At 42.4% G+C, this 15,863-nt stretch overlaps 1 non-coding gene across 1 annotated transcript; it reads left to right on the top strand.

Annotated features, from left to right (window-relative positions):
• Window positions 1-8,688: 8,688 nt before the first annotated feature.
• trnar-ucu (transfer RNA arginine (anticodon UCU)) lies at window positions 8,689-8,777 on the top strand. Its single transcript is given in 2 exon segments — window positions 8,689-8,725; window positions 8,742-8,777. It is a non-coding gene; the product is annotated as a tRNA-Arg (tRNA).
• The last annotated feature ends 7,086 nt before the right edge of the window (window positions 8,778-15,863 follow it).

Genomic DNA, 15,863 nt, shown 5'->3' with positions numbered 1-15,863 from the left:
TGTGCTCTGTCCTCTTTCTCTTCCGTCGCTTGCTGAAACTACCCAGTCTATAATGAGAGGGTTCAGGATTTTCATGTGTCAGTCAAGCATGGCTAAGATGGAAATATCAGTCATTCAGAGAGAGAGAGAGAGAGAGAGAGAGAGAAAGAGAGCAAGGGAGAGAGGGAGAGAAAAGAAGAGAAGAGAAATGATGGAGGAGCTGAAATGAACTTGGCAAGGTGGGGGGGGGGGGGCGCATAAAAGGGCTATGAGTCATTGCCTGTTGTTCATGTTGAGCGTAGACGCCAAGTTAAATTAAATTGTGCTTGCCCGTGACATCGCAGGTGTGTTTGCGGCTGAGGTAAACAAACGGGAATCAATCTCTCCACGCATACACATTGCCGAAACGCCCGCGTGTCAGATAAGCGTCATAATTAGTTGCTGCTGTTTTATTTTGGAGTCTCTGCTCGGCTCATTGGAGTACTCCCAAACTTTACACTTCCACTTGAGTATAAATACAGATAATCTAGTTTACCAATGGGATTCAACATGGGTGCTCGAACACAAACTATATGTTTTCCTCTGCCGTCCAGGTCTGGCGTTAAGAATCAAACCTGCCAACGTACAAAAATGGTGACGGTTCAATTCTGTACAGAAAAGAAATGCTTTCCGGTATCAGGGGCCCACCATCAGCAGAAGCAAACCAGGCAAATGTTTGGGGCCCTCCAAAAACATCTGGGGAAAGGGGCCCCTGATGGTCACTCATATTGTCACATTTTCAATGACAACTATAAACCCCCTTAAACCTCCCATAAAGGCACTATACAGTGTACCGCTGCTGCCCCAAAAACCCCCTAAGTGGGGCCCCTTCTAGCTACTAGTGATGGGAAGTTCGGATCTTTTTACTGACTCAGATCTTTGAATCTCGTTCAGTAAAATGAACAAATCTTTTTTCAAATCATTTGTTCATTTCATTCATTGGAACTGCTGAGAATATGAAGTGGTCATGTGACAAGTGAATGAGACTCAAACCTGAAGACCCGTAGTTATGATTTGTGAACGAATCAGTCGTTCCTACACTGAGAATAAGCAGCGGTCATGTGACAATTGAGCGGAACACCCGTTTGTGAACGAATCGTGAACCAGCCTGTAGCTGTCACAATTCAGATGAACAAAATAAGTGGTGCGCATGCACAGCCCATTGAAAAAATGAACGAATCGTTACTCCCAAGTCACACAAAAGATTAGCTCAAAATGAACGAATTGTTCATGAACGACACATCACTACGAGCTACCGCTGGCATTATTCTAATCACCGGTTTTTCTCCCTGGGCTTCTTTACCTGGGGCCCCCCAGAGTCTAGGATCGTCTCTGCCGGTGACTTGAATTGAAGTAGGTGCATCGACATTTGTGAAAGGAAGCTCTCAAGCAAATGTCTGTGGAGCTTTTTAAACGGTCATACCTGCTAAGAATACAAATGACGAGAGTGAAACAGTGACAGGCACTGCGATGACACCTCTTCACAAACGACCTGCTCAGATGCAAATGGCAGATTTTAAGAGGTGTGCAGAGTTTGAAAATCAGAGAAAAAAAAGTGCAGAAACATGATTGCATGTTCACAAGGCCCATGTATGACAATGACAATATTATCCAAGGTAACAGGAAAATTAAAAAAATCAACCGTCACGGGTGGCTTTGCAATGTTTGGCCACGTTCTTGCAGTTCGGGTTTGACCTTTCTGCGGCTTCGTGCCGGCGATAACGATTGGGACCAGCTCGCAGACAGTGGGAAGTATCGAAATACCACAGCGTTATCAACCGTTATCATTTGCTCTCAGCCCATAACGTGTCTATGCAAAAAGTCACGCCGCTAAAAGACGCCCACTGGCCAGACAGCTTTCAAATTCCCTTTGGCTACCCGCTATCGCATCTGCAAAACAATGAGCGGGCACCTGGCAGCCTCTTGCCGACCGTCTCTCCCTGGTATTGAGGTGTAAATGTGTAAATCGCTCAATCGCAGAGACTCATTTCAAACGTTCGACCCAAGGGCTGTACGTTGACACAAGGTGTCAAATGTACTTGAGCGGGAGTGAAAAATCCAACATGCAAAAGAGAAGACAAAGAAAGAGCGAGAGAGAGAGCGAGAGAGAAAGAGAGATATTCCTGAATTCCAGTCTATGGGCATACGAAATTAATTTGCACCAATTTCTATTGGTGCTAGCGTTTTCTTGGCACACTGATTCTCAGTTAGACATACAGATAATAGTATAGCGATGAAATTAAAAAGGAAGAAAGAAAGAAAGAAAGAAAGAAAGAAAGAAAGAAAGTGGTTCATTGGTGTGGCAGTTGCCACCGTGGTATAGCCTACTCTGCAACTTGAACTCTTGCTAAATGTCTTGGTCCAAAGAAATGTCAGCGCTAATGAAGGCTAATTAAGGTCTGCTGGGCTTTTTTTCAGGATTACTTGACCTTATCATGTTTTGGTCTTGGCCTTAAATTGGACTGGAAATGTTTGGTAACTGGCAGTTTTTTGTTGTCATTGTTTTTTTTTTTCCCCTCAAATGAAACATTTAAATCTGATTCACTGATAATGCAACACATCATAACATAGAGAATAATTATTTTCTAACAGTAACGACATCAATAGCAATATCTGCTGCCACTGGTGGATCTTTGATACGAATGATTTGATCGTGGAGAATAAGATCTGTAACGTTTGAGTTTGAGCGCTCTGTGCCCTATTTACATAAAAATCCAGATTCAAGCAGTTCTGTTGGAAACTTTCTGTTCAGTGATACAGTTTGGATGAAGTCACCATTTCTCAAGTAAATGATGACTGTTCAACAAAAATGGGGTCAAGAATTGGTTTACTCTGTAAAAATATGTCCAGTAATGAGAAATCTGTGCCGTCACCACTCTCTATGCGACGGCAGCATAATTAATATTTCATTTTTATTCTTGCATTTTATAGTAGTGTTGTTCGAATAAGACCAAAGACGCTAATGCCATCATATGGTTCTCAAAAACGAAACGACCTAACAAAAAAAACGACGTATCAAACAGGCGTCTGATCTCCATGCCCGAGGCTCAGAGTAACTTTAGACAGTTGTTTTTGTAGCTTCTTGTTTGTTTGATATGCACAATAGACGATGACCCATATTTCGAACACGTGGATCACAAAGTTGTAATTTGGGACATTCAGATCATTTCAAAGGCCCCTGTATTTCATGAATCATTCATTCACAATACTAAATTATAAATTACTAACACTGACTGAAGTCTTCACTTTCATATTTACGTCGTCAGTGACCACAAAGTTGGTGGCGGACCAAGTGACCGAGCAAACATGCAAATTTAACAGCTTGAAACTCAACCAGACACAAAGTTCACAACTTTGGTTCTCTGGTTCTCATGAGGATGCGTCTCCTTCGGTTCACTGAAAGTTAAGTTAATGTGGAAGCGATGCTCCTGCTCCCATTTCATATCGGTAATTACAGCCACGACACTGTCTATAATCTGTTAACTTATCAACCCACCCAATGACCTTTACCCATTCAACGGATCTTCAAAACCTCATTAGATATCACATGTGATAAGACAGCAATGAAATGAGATACAATGTTAAACTACCTCATGTCGCAGGTTGGCACTACAGATGGGACCACGTGTAACTTCACACGTTTGTAATACTTGTAATATTAGGTGAAGTGTGAATTGCCATTACACAGCGGGATTCATACCTTGCCACAGTAAGTTTTAAAGTTCGCATTCCACGTTATGTAGTCGGATTCCCTTTCAAACTGTCATATGACCTCTATTCAAGATTCACACAGCGTGTCCAGTTTTATGAGGCGGCAGTCGGGCGTTGACTGATCATATCTTTAGGGATTGTTCGGCTCGAGGGGTTTTTCTGCGAAATCACTCGAGGAGTTTCAAGGAACGCAGCTTGTCAAGAGGAGGAACGGTTTCCAGAGTTGCATTTCAGATTCCTTCAAACGATTGACCAGAGGGATGCACGCCACGTTTCGATCAAACCATAGTCATTCACAGCTGTTTGAGGCTGGACAATCTTGCAGCTGAGGGATGAGTAAACAAGTGGTCAAACTGTGAATGAATTGGAGTAACCTTATCATTTGTCTGTCTATTCCTACACTACATCAATCCAAACAGCCTGTAAAAACACCTTTTTTGCTCCTCTCACTGTTACCTTGGATTTGAGTTTTTTTTGTCACTTATTGTATCTGCTCTCTTTGAATGTTCTTCTGTCGCCTTGCCTTGTTGCGTTGTCTCTCATCGCCCGTGCCTGTAGGGACTCAACCCCCCTCCCCCTTGCTTGCAAAACAAATAAACACAAATCTTAAAATAAGAAGCTTATAAGAAATGGCTTATGAACTGTCTGTATGATTTTTGTATTATTAAACACAAGTGATGGGAAAGAAGGATTTAATGAGGTCGAGGATAACGGCAAAACATAGAGGAGCAACCACCACCACAAAAAAGACTAATCAAGATCAGTTCCACGTAAGACAAGTTTTTAATTTACCTGGAAAGGTTTTTGGTGGTTGGTCACACATTGTGGCATTGTAGCTGTGGCCTGCAAAACAGGGAATAAACATCCATTTGGTAGTCTGTTCCACACGCACATATCCATCCTAGCCCTTTTCCGAAATCTTTCGAAAAATTCGGGTCTTGAATGGGCTAATCAAGACCTTCAGAATCACTGGGTTTTCTGAGGTGGTATACAATCTCCTAGGACTGCAGTTCTCTGCTCTTGTTAAAAAAATCAGGTCAAAAAACATTAAAAATCAATGCTGAAACTCAAAAAGAATGATGTGATGTGAAGTGTGAGGGATAGGACTGATGGTAACTGTGGTTTATAAGTAGTTCTTGTCAGTTTCTACAGGCTAGGAGGATCCTAAACCTCTTTACACTCATCCCTACATATTAGCAAGAGAATATTACAATAATCTGGCTTGTTCATTCAGAAAACAACAGCAGACGAACAAACAAACCTAATGATTCATTTTCTAACCTTTGAAATCCTGTCCAGTATGAGTTAGTGCTCTGAAAGTCCCTAATTACTCAAGCTAAGCCAAGAGAAGGGTCCTTTCCAGACCCTCTTGTACTGGATCATTTCACGAATGTTCTGATCTCTGGTGTCAAGGCTCAGTTGTTTAGATGGTTCTGTCTAACACACAGGACATCCAGTAATCAGACATAATACAGGGCACGAACTTTGAAGCGGCACAGGAAGTGTGTTGTATTTAACGTAAAGTACACAGTGAGGATCTACCAGACTGAGCACAAAACAATTGTCATAAGAAGCATTTCCAAAAGTGATGACAAGAAAAAGAAACAAAAGACGAAAGAAAAGAGTTTTGTGCGTGAATGGTGATAACATTCTGGGAGGGTTTTATTTTTGAGTATATGGTTAAAAAGTTCTGACAACAGAAAGTCAATGTGAATTACATTCTGTGTTGCTCACTGGGAGAAAAAAACCCAAAGATTACAGAGCCTAGCACAACACTACTTCTTATTTTTCATTCCTTCCAGTAATCTTATTCGTCCTCTCACAACTAAGGAATAATGATGAGTTCTAATCTAATTGATCTTTATCTGCCGTTATTTTCTCTCCAAAAAAGTGGAGGTGGTGGTTTTAAATACCTCTTATCAATTAGAAATAGGAATGGGAGGCAGTAGGTTTAGGTGGGTGCAGAGCCGGTCGAAGAATCAGGGAGTCCTGGGTGTGAATCCTTGTAGTACCTCAATATCACCCTTTTGGACCCAAGCAGGTGGCGGCTATGCTTTGCTTGGAAGCTCTTTAGCTCTACTATCTATGCTTAACCCCATGGGGAAATACCATGAACTGAAGTGAATACGCAGGTGATGAAGCATGCAACAAGTATCTTCGGCTTTTGCAAGGCTTTGCAGCTGAGGGATAGCCGGCTCGAGTGTCTCGGCTTGTAAAACGATTGATCTTATGTAAAATGTAATGGTTGAAAAGGTGCCTTTACCATCTTTGTTGCTAAATGCAAAGTCTCCAGAGCCTGCGGAGGTCCCTCTCAGCAAGAGGAATAAATACCTCACAGTCGCTGTGGGATCTTTGATGTCTTAGTTATAGTGGAAATTGATTCTGACCAGAATTACACGTCTTCATTTCTGAACGCAAAAGAACCTGCTGTAAAAAGCGCTGTCCTTTATCAGAGAGCATTTATCACGCGATCCAGCAGATTGACTGCCTATGGCTAAATGACCAAAAGAAAAAAAAAAAGGCAGTCATCAAATCGGTGGGGAATCTCCAGTGACCTTGTGCTGTCATGTGCTATGGCTTAGTTGGTTAATGTGCCTGTCTCAAAGGTAGGCAATCCTGGGTTCAAATCCCAGTGGTAACCTTAAGTAAGTATTGCCTCCCTGCTGGAAAGGGTTGCTTTGATGTCTCTTTGCCAATGGATTGCAGCATATATATGGATGCTGCAATTTCAAGCAGGCCTTTATAGCTGAAGAGCTGCCTGTCTTAAAGGTATGGGTACGGAAAACATATAGGGGTAAAAAAAAGGTAGTGTGTGTTTTTAATGTTGGCACATTCAAAGAGCATCCTTTTTTTATGAATGGAAAAGGGTGTCATGAGATTTACCAACCTACTGAGAGCTTCTTCAGGGATCCAGTGGATAACTGCACAGAAATTCCTCGTTGAAGAAATGAGGATAAGGGTAATCAATAAGGCAGCGGGAATCCTGAAGTGCTTTGCCATTTCACGAACAAAAGCCAATCGGAAACTCATTTCAAGGAAACAGGAAATCCTGGGGCAGATGCCCAGTTCCGTCGCTGTCGTCATTAAAGATTAAAACTATGCGTCTAGCCCGATAAAAGTAGGACTACAACTCTCTTCAAGGCTCTGTGGTGTATTACTGAACACACCGGACTTGTAGTGAAGGAAAGACGGCATTTAAAAGTTGTTGGACGGCAAGAGCTGACTAACGTTACTTTCCAGTCAAAAAAGAGGCTCAAGAAATGCAGTGAATTTATACCCTGAAATAGCTTAAAGCCACAGACAAGGGAAATGTCACTGTATGGAAAGGCCACCAAGCACAGACCACGGCTTATAGTACCTGTTTGGAACTCCAAAGGTCCTGAACAACGCCCACTGATACCTTGAAGGGCTTCTTCTCCCTCTCAGAACCAAGCAAATTGTAGCTTTGATACGAAAGAACCCAGCTCCATTAAGTTACATATATCTCTGCAGGGGAGCAAGAAAAGCAAATGCACCCTTGCTTTGTGAGGCTCTGTAGCTCGAGTCTGATAAGACTTTCGTGGATTTATTTTCTAACATGAAACATGTGTTAAGACAGGATTTTAAAAAGTGTTGTCCCGAAAAAGTAAACGCCGAACAGTGACATCATCAGACATGTCTGGTGCTGTGCTGTAGATGGTGAAAGTGCTTGTGAACCTTGAGTCGGTGAGATATGTGAACCTTTTTATCCCAGCGGTGCCAGCTGAGTCCCAGCTGCTTGAGAGTTCGTCCTTGACAACTTAACCTCTGTGGATGTTCTGTCTGTATGATAACACAGGAGTACACATGTCCACCGGGTCTCTCCACAGACTGCAACTCTAACTTGGCTAGGTACAGAATGTCCCTTGATATGTGGAGTACTTGCTCACCAAAACCATATACCAACAGCTTTCATAAGAACGCTAAAGTTCTGATACATGTTCCAGTTGTTTAAAATTCAAAATAGGTTGTTAATGAGAATTAACTACCTGCTAGGAGTGTTTTTTTTTTTGGGGGGGGGGGGGGGGGGGGGGGTCCTACAGAACATTTTCAAAATCTCCTTTTTGACGAAAAAAGGACATCAGCAATCAACAGTGCGGTGACTTAGCGCGGTGAAGTGCAATGGCTTTACGTCTTATGTCTCATGTACTTACAGCACATGTCAAAAAGAAATGAGGAAATCCTAGAGCTTAATCCACGCAGTCTCTAAGCACAACCTCAGCTCGTCTAGTTCGACAAGAGTAATACAAAAATAATCTTTAGTGCACTGGGCTTCTGATGAACAGGAAAAGCCATTCCAAGGTTGTGGGTTTGAGTCCCACCGGAGTCTCACAGTTCGTAGCTCTCCTATGAATAAAACATTTAAGAGGTCCAGTCGACTGGTGCCCTGAAGTTTGTTACTGCTACAGACAAGTTATATGTCATTGCAGGCTCCATCCCAGAAGCATAATATAATGAATTGTCATTCCAGCAGTTCCTTATTTGTCTGGTGGACCCCGTCGGGTCAAAATTCTCTTTAAGAACCCTGAGGCCTCAAGCTGTGTCTCAGTCATGAACTTTGTAAAATGAGGTAATGGTGCAGTGTGGTTCTTTATCATCCTTTTAATTTATGAATACTGAACTGCTGTAGCTGTGTCTTGGTTGGATAAAAAAAAAAAGAGAGAGAGAGAGAAAAAAAGCAAAAAAAAAAAAAAAACTGACTTCAGAATTAGAATTCTTGTACTTCGGTGTCATGGCAGCCTCAGCAAAGCACATAGTAAAACATCTGGAAAAAAAGAGAGAATGTGTTTTGTACATGTCCTTTCCTCGGTCTGGGAAACAAGGGCTTATTATGCCCATCAAACCAACAGGAAATCTTGCGACTGAATCATAGCAGTAGGTCTTCTGTCCATAAGCAAAACAACATATCTATAGCAACAGAAGCAGGGCTGGAGTCTGCCGGGCTCTGTGGCGCAATGGATAGCGCATTGGACTTCTAGTGAAGGGCTGAAGGCATTCAAAGGTTGTGGGTTCGAGTCCCACCAGAGTCGTAGCACTTTTGTGAATACTGCAAGTCTTCGAGCTGGACTCTTGGCTTTCAGTTCGGTTTACCCATCTTGATCTCCACAGCCAGGCACTGGCTGACAAAGAGACATGAACCTGACTGTTGGGATTCTTGAGCAAATATTCCGTTTCTTGTCTCAGACGAAAAAGAAGAATAATACAGTTGCGTTGTTGTGTGGTCTTTGCCAGCGTGCTAGATTTCAAATAAGGCAGTTTTTGTTAGAGCTTGAGGTCGTTTGTGCTACTTTATTTATTTGATTGCACAAGAATTGTTAGATTTGTAATCTAAATCTAAGGATTTGTACTCAAGGACAAAAGGACACCCAAAACACAAAAGAAAAAAAAAAAGACATATCTTTCACTTTTAGTCTTTCATAGACAAGATAGTGCATTACTGAACTAAAAAGAAGGATAAGGATCAACTTGCTGAGAGCTTCTAAGTTTCCCACAGAGAAATACGCTGAAATCTTTCTCTTCAGTAAAAAGTAAAAAAAAAAAAAAAAAAAACCCTCCCAAACCTTTGGCTTTGATGCTTGAAATACCTCCCTTAGAAAAAAGGAGTTCCTGGGTCCAACCTCACCCCCCCCCCCCCACCCCCCCGGACACACACACACACACACACACACACACACACATACACCTCATTAATCTGTCAGAAACTTTTGCCTCATTAACACTAGATATGATTAGCTGTACATGCACTAAGGGGAGGAAGCTTGAAGTGATTAAGTACACACAGTGATTAACTATGCTTTCTATCTTTGTGTTCATCAGGCGGTAGGCCCTTCACTGCTGTGCCTTCGTTTGCATTTTTTTAAAAAAAAGTCCTGACGGTGAAACAAATGCAGCGGTAAAAACACACACAGAGAGAGAGAGAGACAAAGCCGCCACAGCCGTACGGCGCGGGCATTTCCAACACCCAAAACAAAAACAACAAAGTTGCCCGGAGGGTCTGTGGCTAGGTTGACGGAGGCGCCCATCTGTGATAAATGAAAAAAAGTCCTGCCTGTGAATTCCGGTGGGATCTGTTTATTGTTGCAAAGCGTGAGGAGAACACTTTTTTTTTTGTTTTGTTTTGTTTTTGATCTCTCACGTCCATGAAAGATGGAACAGTAAAATGTGATGACCCAAATAAATAGCACAGTGGACATCAGCTGACAGAGCTTTAAAGGTCCAGAGGTTTCAGGGATCCAGCACACGAACGCTTTGGTTTCGCTTCATTTATTTTCCCCTCTCCAAATACAAGAAGAAAGTTCTTCTCTTAAAATAGGGAAAGGGATGGCTTACCTTGTTACATTTATCCTACAAAAGGTCTACTGGAGAGTGTTGAATACATGTCATGCACCATATCTGCACTTATACTATGTTGTGCCATCTTGAATATGGCTATAAAAAGAAAAAGATAAATAACTGAAGATATACCTAAATAGGGGCAATTTCAAGACTGAGCTTCTGTCAACCAGCAAATTCAGTTCAACAGGCAACAGTTCATTAATCACTAGTGATATGCCTTGGCAAACACTTTATTCATCAGCAGTGGTACACACTGTAGGTGTACCAGATGACACAGATGTGGTATCAGAATTAGTTTTCTCTGTATGGAACAAGCTCAAGGCACCGATAGACTGAATTCTTCCTCCCCAAGATGCCTTGCTCCCCTCTTTCTCAATCAATCAATCAATCAATCAATCAATCAATCAATCAGTCAACCAACCAATCAATAAATCAATCAACTCAGCTAAACAAGAAATGTGAAGTCGTACAAACATTATAAAAGTTTAAATCTGTGCATCCATTATAAGTTAAACTTTCAAAAGTTTAATTTCACAGCAGTTAGCCGGTTTAATTTAGGCAACACCTCTCTACTTTTACCATCTTTGGATAGAAAATAAAAATCACACTTAGCACCTCCTCCAAAGTGTACATACCAAACAGCTTACCTTACTAAAGCTGTGACAGATAACTGTGCGTTTCTTTCCTGACAAAATTCCATCAGCATTACAACACTGTATAACAAATGCAACGGCACTATCAGGGTTTTCTGACAAGCATGAAATTAAGGTAAACACTGGCCAGAGGATTAACTGTCTCTTGGCGTGAAAAAGGAGAGTGTGCATATAATCTGTAGTGACTAAGTCAATGCCGACCTCCTCACGTAGCGAGTGAGCGTTCCCAGCCCAGCTGATAGCTTTCTGAGCCGTATTTACACACCGTTCCTGTGCTATGCATCGTTAATGAATGATATCATGTTCATACTCTGTCCAAATCAGAAATAGTTTACTTTTTCTTCAATTCATTGAGTGCCGCTTTCACCTGCTGCTTCGGTGCGGTATCTCTATTCTAATGAACGATGAATCAAACCAGAAGAGTTCAGAGAGTTCGCATGAGGGTGATTTTTAAAACTGAATCAGTTCACCATTAATATGTATTGACTCTTACCACTGGCGATGTATGTACCTGAACACACAGTTTTTTTTTTTTTTGTCTTTTCAACACAGTAGGTGCGTTCGCTTCGTAGACAACTGGCTTCTTTGAAGCTTGTCCTTAAATTGGAGGTAAAGCAGAAGTGCATCAGGCCATAAAAACATTGCGTTCGTGCTCTGTTGAATCTCACGCAAACTAAGACCACAGAGCACCAGGGACAGCAGAGCGGAGAGGGTGGGTCAGGACAGGCCTCATGGCTTTAGGGGATTTGTGTGTGTGTGTGTGTGTGTGTGTCAACTTTTTGAGTTTCACACCAACACACACACACACACACATACACATACACATACACACACACACACACACAAATCCCCTAAAGCCATGAGGTGAGTGAGTGGGTGAGTGAATGAGTGAGGTGTAGGGTAGAGAGAGAGAGAGAGAGAGAGAGAGAGAGAGAGAGGGAGAGAGAGAGAAAAAGAGAGCACCAAAGAGAGACGTTTGTTATAAAACGTGATTTTTTTTTCTCCAGGAATGAGACCCAGGGACCTGTAATCTCTGATTGACTGATTTCAGTACACGAGAAGAGACTACAAACCTCACTTTAACCTAAAACAGAAAACGTGAGAAAAGGTACGTATGTGCAGCTCGACTGCTCCATGCGGGAAAACATTAATTCTCATGATGACCTACATATGAATAAGAAAACATGACTAATACATTATGCTCACACCAATCTGTGCAAACAAACACTTCAGTTACATACAACATCAGTGTCAACAGCAACTGTCAGAATTGTGTAAAACAGCAAAACCAGATTTTGTAAGAAACTTTTATCCTTATCCACATCTACGGGTATTTATTTCTGTCCCCTTACATTGATCCTACATATCTTTGTATTCCTACACTCTGTTACAGACAGGTACATGATACAGTCTAATAAGAACTGAAAATGTGACCAGGCACTGTGACCCGCTGTTGTTGTAAAATCCCTCCTGTAAGTCACGGTTTGAGGCTAGAGTCTCTTCAGTACAATGTGTGTGTTAGAGAGCGAGAGAGAGAGAGAGAGAGAGAGAGAGGGGAGTAAGTTTTGAGGAGGCGAAGCAGACTTGCGTAGGGTTTCCGTGAAGGTCGAACGAGAGGGACGGCTTTGTCAGATGGAAGGTCTCCCGGGCTAAACGAATTCTGCTGCTCGTTTTCACGAGGCTTCACGCCGGGCCGCTGCCTTCACCGCACGCAACTGGAGTGTGTCAGACGAGCAGGCGGCCAAAGCCGGAGCGTCGTTCCTCAGCTGTCAGCGATTGCTCCGTCTCTCGATCTTTCTTTCCCGGATTTGTGAACGTTTTCACACCTCCTCTGTTTATTTGTCCTCCTCTGCAAATTACCACTGTCATTGACAAGTCACCTACGGAATACGTTTTTTTAAAAAGAAACCCTGTTTCCATAAAGACAGCTATGTTGTCTCTGTTATCTTTAGTCCATTGAGGAGGACCAGAGTGTGTTAAAAGACGCCATACTGGCCCCCCCCCTCCTTTCCAGCACATTCAACTTTGTCATTCAAAGTGAAAAAGTTTTAATGTGTTTTATAACCGCACACTCGTAGAGAGAGAGGGGATCAGATCCATCAGATCTCTAATTTTTTTTTTTTTAATCTCGAATTTGAAAGAGACAAAAAAAAATTCGCCGTGGAATTTCAAGTCAGCCTGAGGGAAGCGTGCAGAGATAGAAAAAAAAAATCTGAAACTCAAATTTAATCTGACTCCCCTCTGCGTTCCTGCCCCCCCCCCCCCCCCCCCCCCGAAACCTCCTCAAACTCTCCCATCTCACTCTCATTGAGTCTGAGAACGGCGGATGGAGCAGATGAGAAGGAGAAACGCTGAGTAGCTCCTATCATTAAGGAAAGATGCTGACGCAACTTGGGACCGTGTTCTGAGATTTGACAGGTTTACAGCCATTCACTCATCCTGTCTGCTCAATGGGAATAACACAGTTCAAACGCACAGCAAATAAACACACACATAAAAGCAAATACAAATCCGGACGAAGGGCGTCGCATCTGTAAAGTGAATAAACTGATGCATTATTCATTGCCTAATTATATTTCTCAACACCAAAAATATGTTATCTGCGGATATTAGTCCAAATCTCAACTCTAAAAAACATTTTTTTATTTTTTACCACTTCGGAAAATATTACATCACCGTAACAGAATATGGCAAAATCTCTCAGTTGTGTTTTGGTACATCACATAGTGTACGTTAAATCATGCAAATGTTCTTCTTCATGTATTTTATCTATAGATTCTCTACTGAGATCTTGACCCATATTCATATGTTAATTTTTTTTAATTTATTATGCTCACCAAACAAGTGTCTTGCTCAAGTAAATATTAAACTGTTCTTGTTTGAATACGGCTGACCTGGAATCAGTGATACCTCTTTCTCAAATAGTGGTTGAAAGCAGGGCAGGGGATAGCCAGGGGAGAAAATGGAAAGAAAAAAAATGCATGATAATATCATCCATTCATCTCTTTAGTAGTACGATGTCTCTGTGGTACTATGCATAATGGCAGAAACACCTTCAGTCCTTAACAAAACCCACAGCGAATCTCCCAGAGGATGGTGTGTCAACTGGTTTTGGACTGGGATTAAATGAGGATATATGAAATATCTTCAGCAAGCTTTAAAGAGGGTTAACAAAAAAAAAAAAAAAATGAGAATGCCAAATCCTTTGGGAGGTGGAGTAGTAATGTGTGAGGGCTTTTTAACCATATGCTCACAGAAAAAGTGGGAAAGATTAGAGGAGAACTGAGTAACATAAAATAGAAGATGAAAGAACATTCATTTTCTTAATGGTTCCCAAGCTATTGACCTAATGCCAAGCTGTCAAAGAAAAGGAGAGAGAGAAAGAGTGAGAAAGAAAGAGAGAGAGAGAGTCAGAGAGAGAGAGAGAGAGAGAGAGAGAGAGGGGAGAGAGAGAGAGAGAGAACTGGAACATGGAAGGTTTCTTCTTTGGTCTTGTCAGTGGGCCATCATGAGAAGGAAGTTAACCTTTTCTGTATTCCTCTACACTTCCAGCTCTGTCTTTGAAGCCAGGTTGGTAAGCAGCTGGAAGACTTTAATTAATGCCTGATTAAACGAAAGCCTTTGTGAGAGGCGACACTGTTTGCTTGTTGCTGTTTTCAGTCTTGATACTTAATCAGCGACTGTCATGGAGCCAGGGGGATCAAACACATGGCAATTTATCAACAGTGGCACGCCGTCTCCTGGAGGGTCACACCCCACGGGAGCGCCTCCTGCCCCGAAACCATCCTGGAAAAAAAAATGTTCAAACACAAAGGGTTATTAGAGATAATGGGGGTTTTTTTCTCCCCCTCTCGAGGCTGTGCCGGTATTCGCTGCCAGTCATCGCCAACGCATAAACATCTCCTTTCAACGATGACATGACGGAGAGGAGTAAAATTACGACAGCCCGGCTTAGACCGTTGTTTGCATTTGTGCTGGAAAGATAAACCTAATTTTGGAAGCAGGCCAATGCAAACCGCGCGTAGGTTTACGTCTGTGGAATGACAGAGTCGCTTGTAATTCTTTGAAATCTGCATTTTTTTTTTCGGTCCTTGGCAGGTGCCTTCATGAGAATATGACCGAGATCGCGTAGCGGAGCCGAAAATGACAGGCTGAGAGGGTGACGGCGTGCTGCCCGGGTGCAAATCGAATCCGCCGGCTACGATTAGGGACGGGGGGAACGCGGCAGGATGTTCGGATCTTCTCCCTCCGGTGGGCTCGGGGCCTTTGAAGTTCTCTTGGGCTCGACGCGATTGTCTGGGCTCCTGGGATTGCGCGGGCCGGCGCCTCTCCGAATGGGTTTCTCTCCACTTCACCTGAGCCCCCCTTCCCTCCAAACCCCCCCCCCCCCCCCAGAAAAACGTGTTCATCACCTTCACCTACACGTCTTCACCTGTCCTCTTTCATAAAGACGCTCGCGGAAGACGAGAAGCATTTCTATCCCCCCCCCCTCGCTCTCGGCCTCTGTGATGGTTCTTAGAACAGAGAATATTGTTTGGATTCTCTGGTGTTTGACAATTTCTTTTCAAATGCTTAAATTATTTAAATGAAAAACATTCAGCTGGGAAATCACTGCGAGCAGTGTTTTAATTGACTGGGCAAAGCGAAGGAGATTTGTGGCCAAATCAATTCCTGGGATGTTCATTTGAATGAAATTAACTGACAAGCGGAGAAATCAGTCTTACACGAAGGGGACTTGTACTGGATTAGTTTGACATTTCTGTTTCGTTAAAATAATACGTCCGTCTTAAGGAAAAGGATCGGCAAGGAAGGGATTCAGTTTCTAAATAGATTTTTTTCATGTGAACATAGTGGCCGAGGAAAATTTGGCGCAAGACCACGTGACTGACAACAGTTCCATTTACCCGCTGCGTGGCACTGCGTCAACCACCCACAGTGTGTTAAATGGCAGAATTCACACTTAGCGGATTACACTTATGGCGATTACCACTTTAGCCCACTTTGAACATAATGGATTTGCCTGTGAGGGTGGGATAAACTAAATTCACACTAAATTCAGTTCTTAAACAAACAAGAAAACTTTTACTTAAAAAACACAGAAATGCCTTCAGGACCACTAAGAGCCTA

This window comes from Chanos chanos, chromosome 9, assembly GCF_902362185.1.
Source record: "Chanos chanos chromosome 9, fChaCha1.1, whole genome shotgun sequence".
NCBI lineage: Eukaryota > Metazoa > Chordata > Actinopteri > Gonorynchiformes > Chanidae > Chanos > Chanos chanos.
This window is presented reverse-complemented; position numbering and strand designations above follow the sequence as displayed.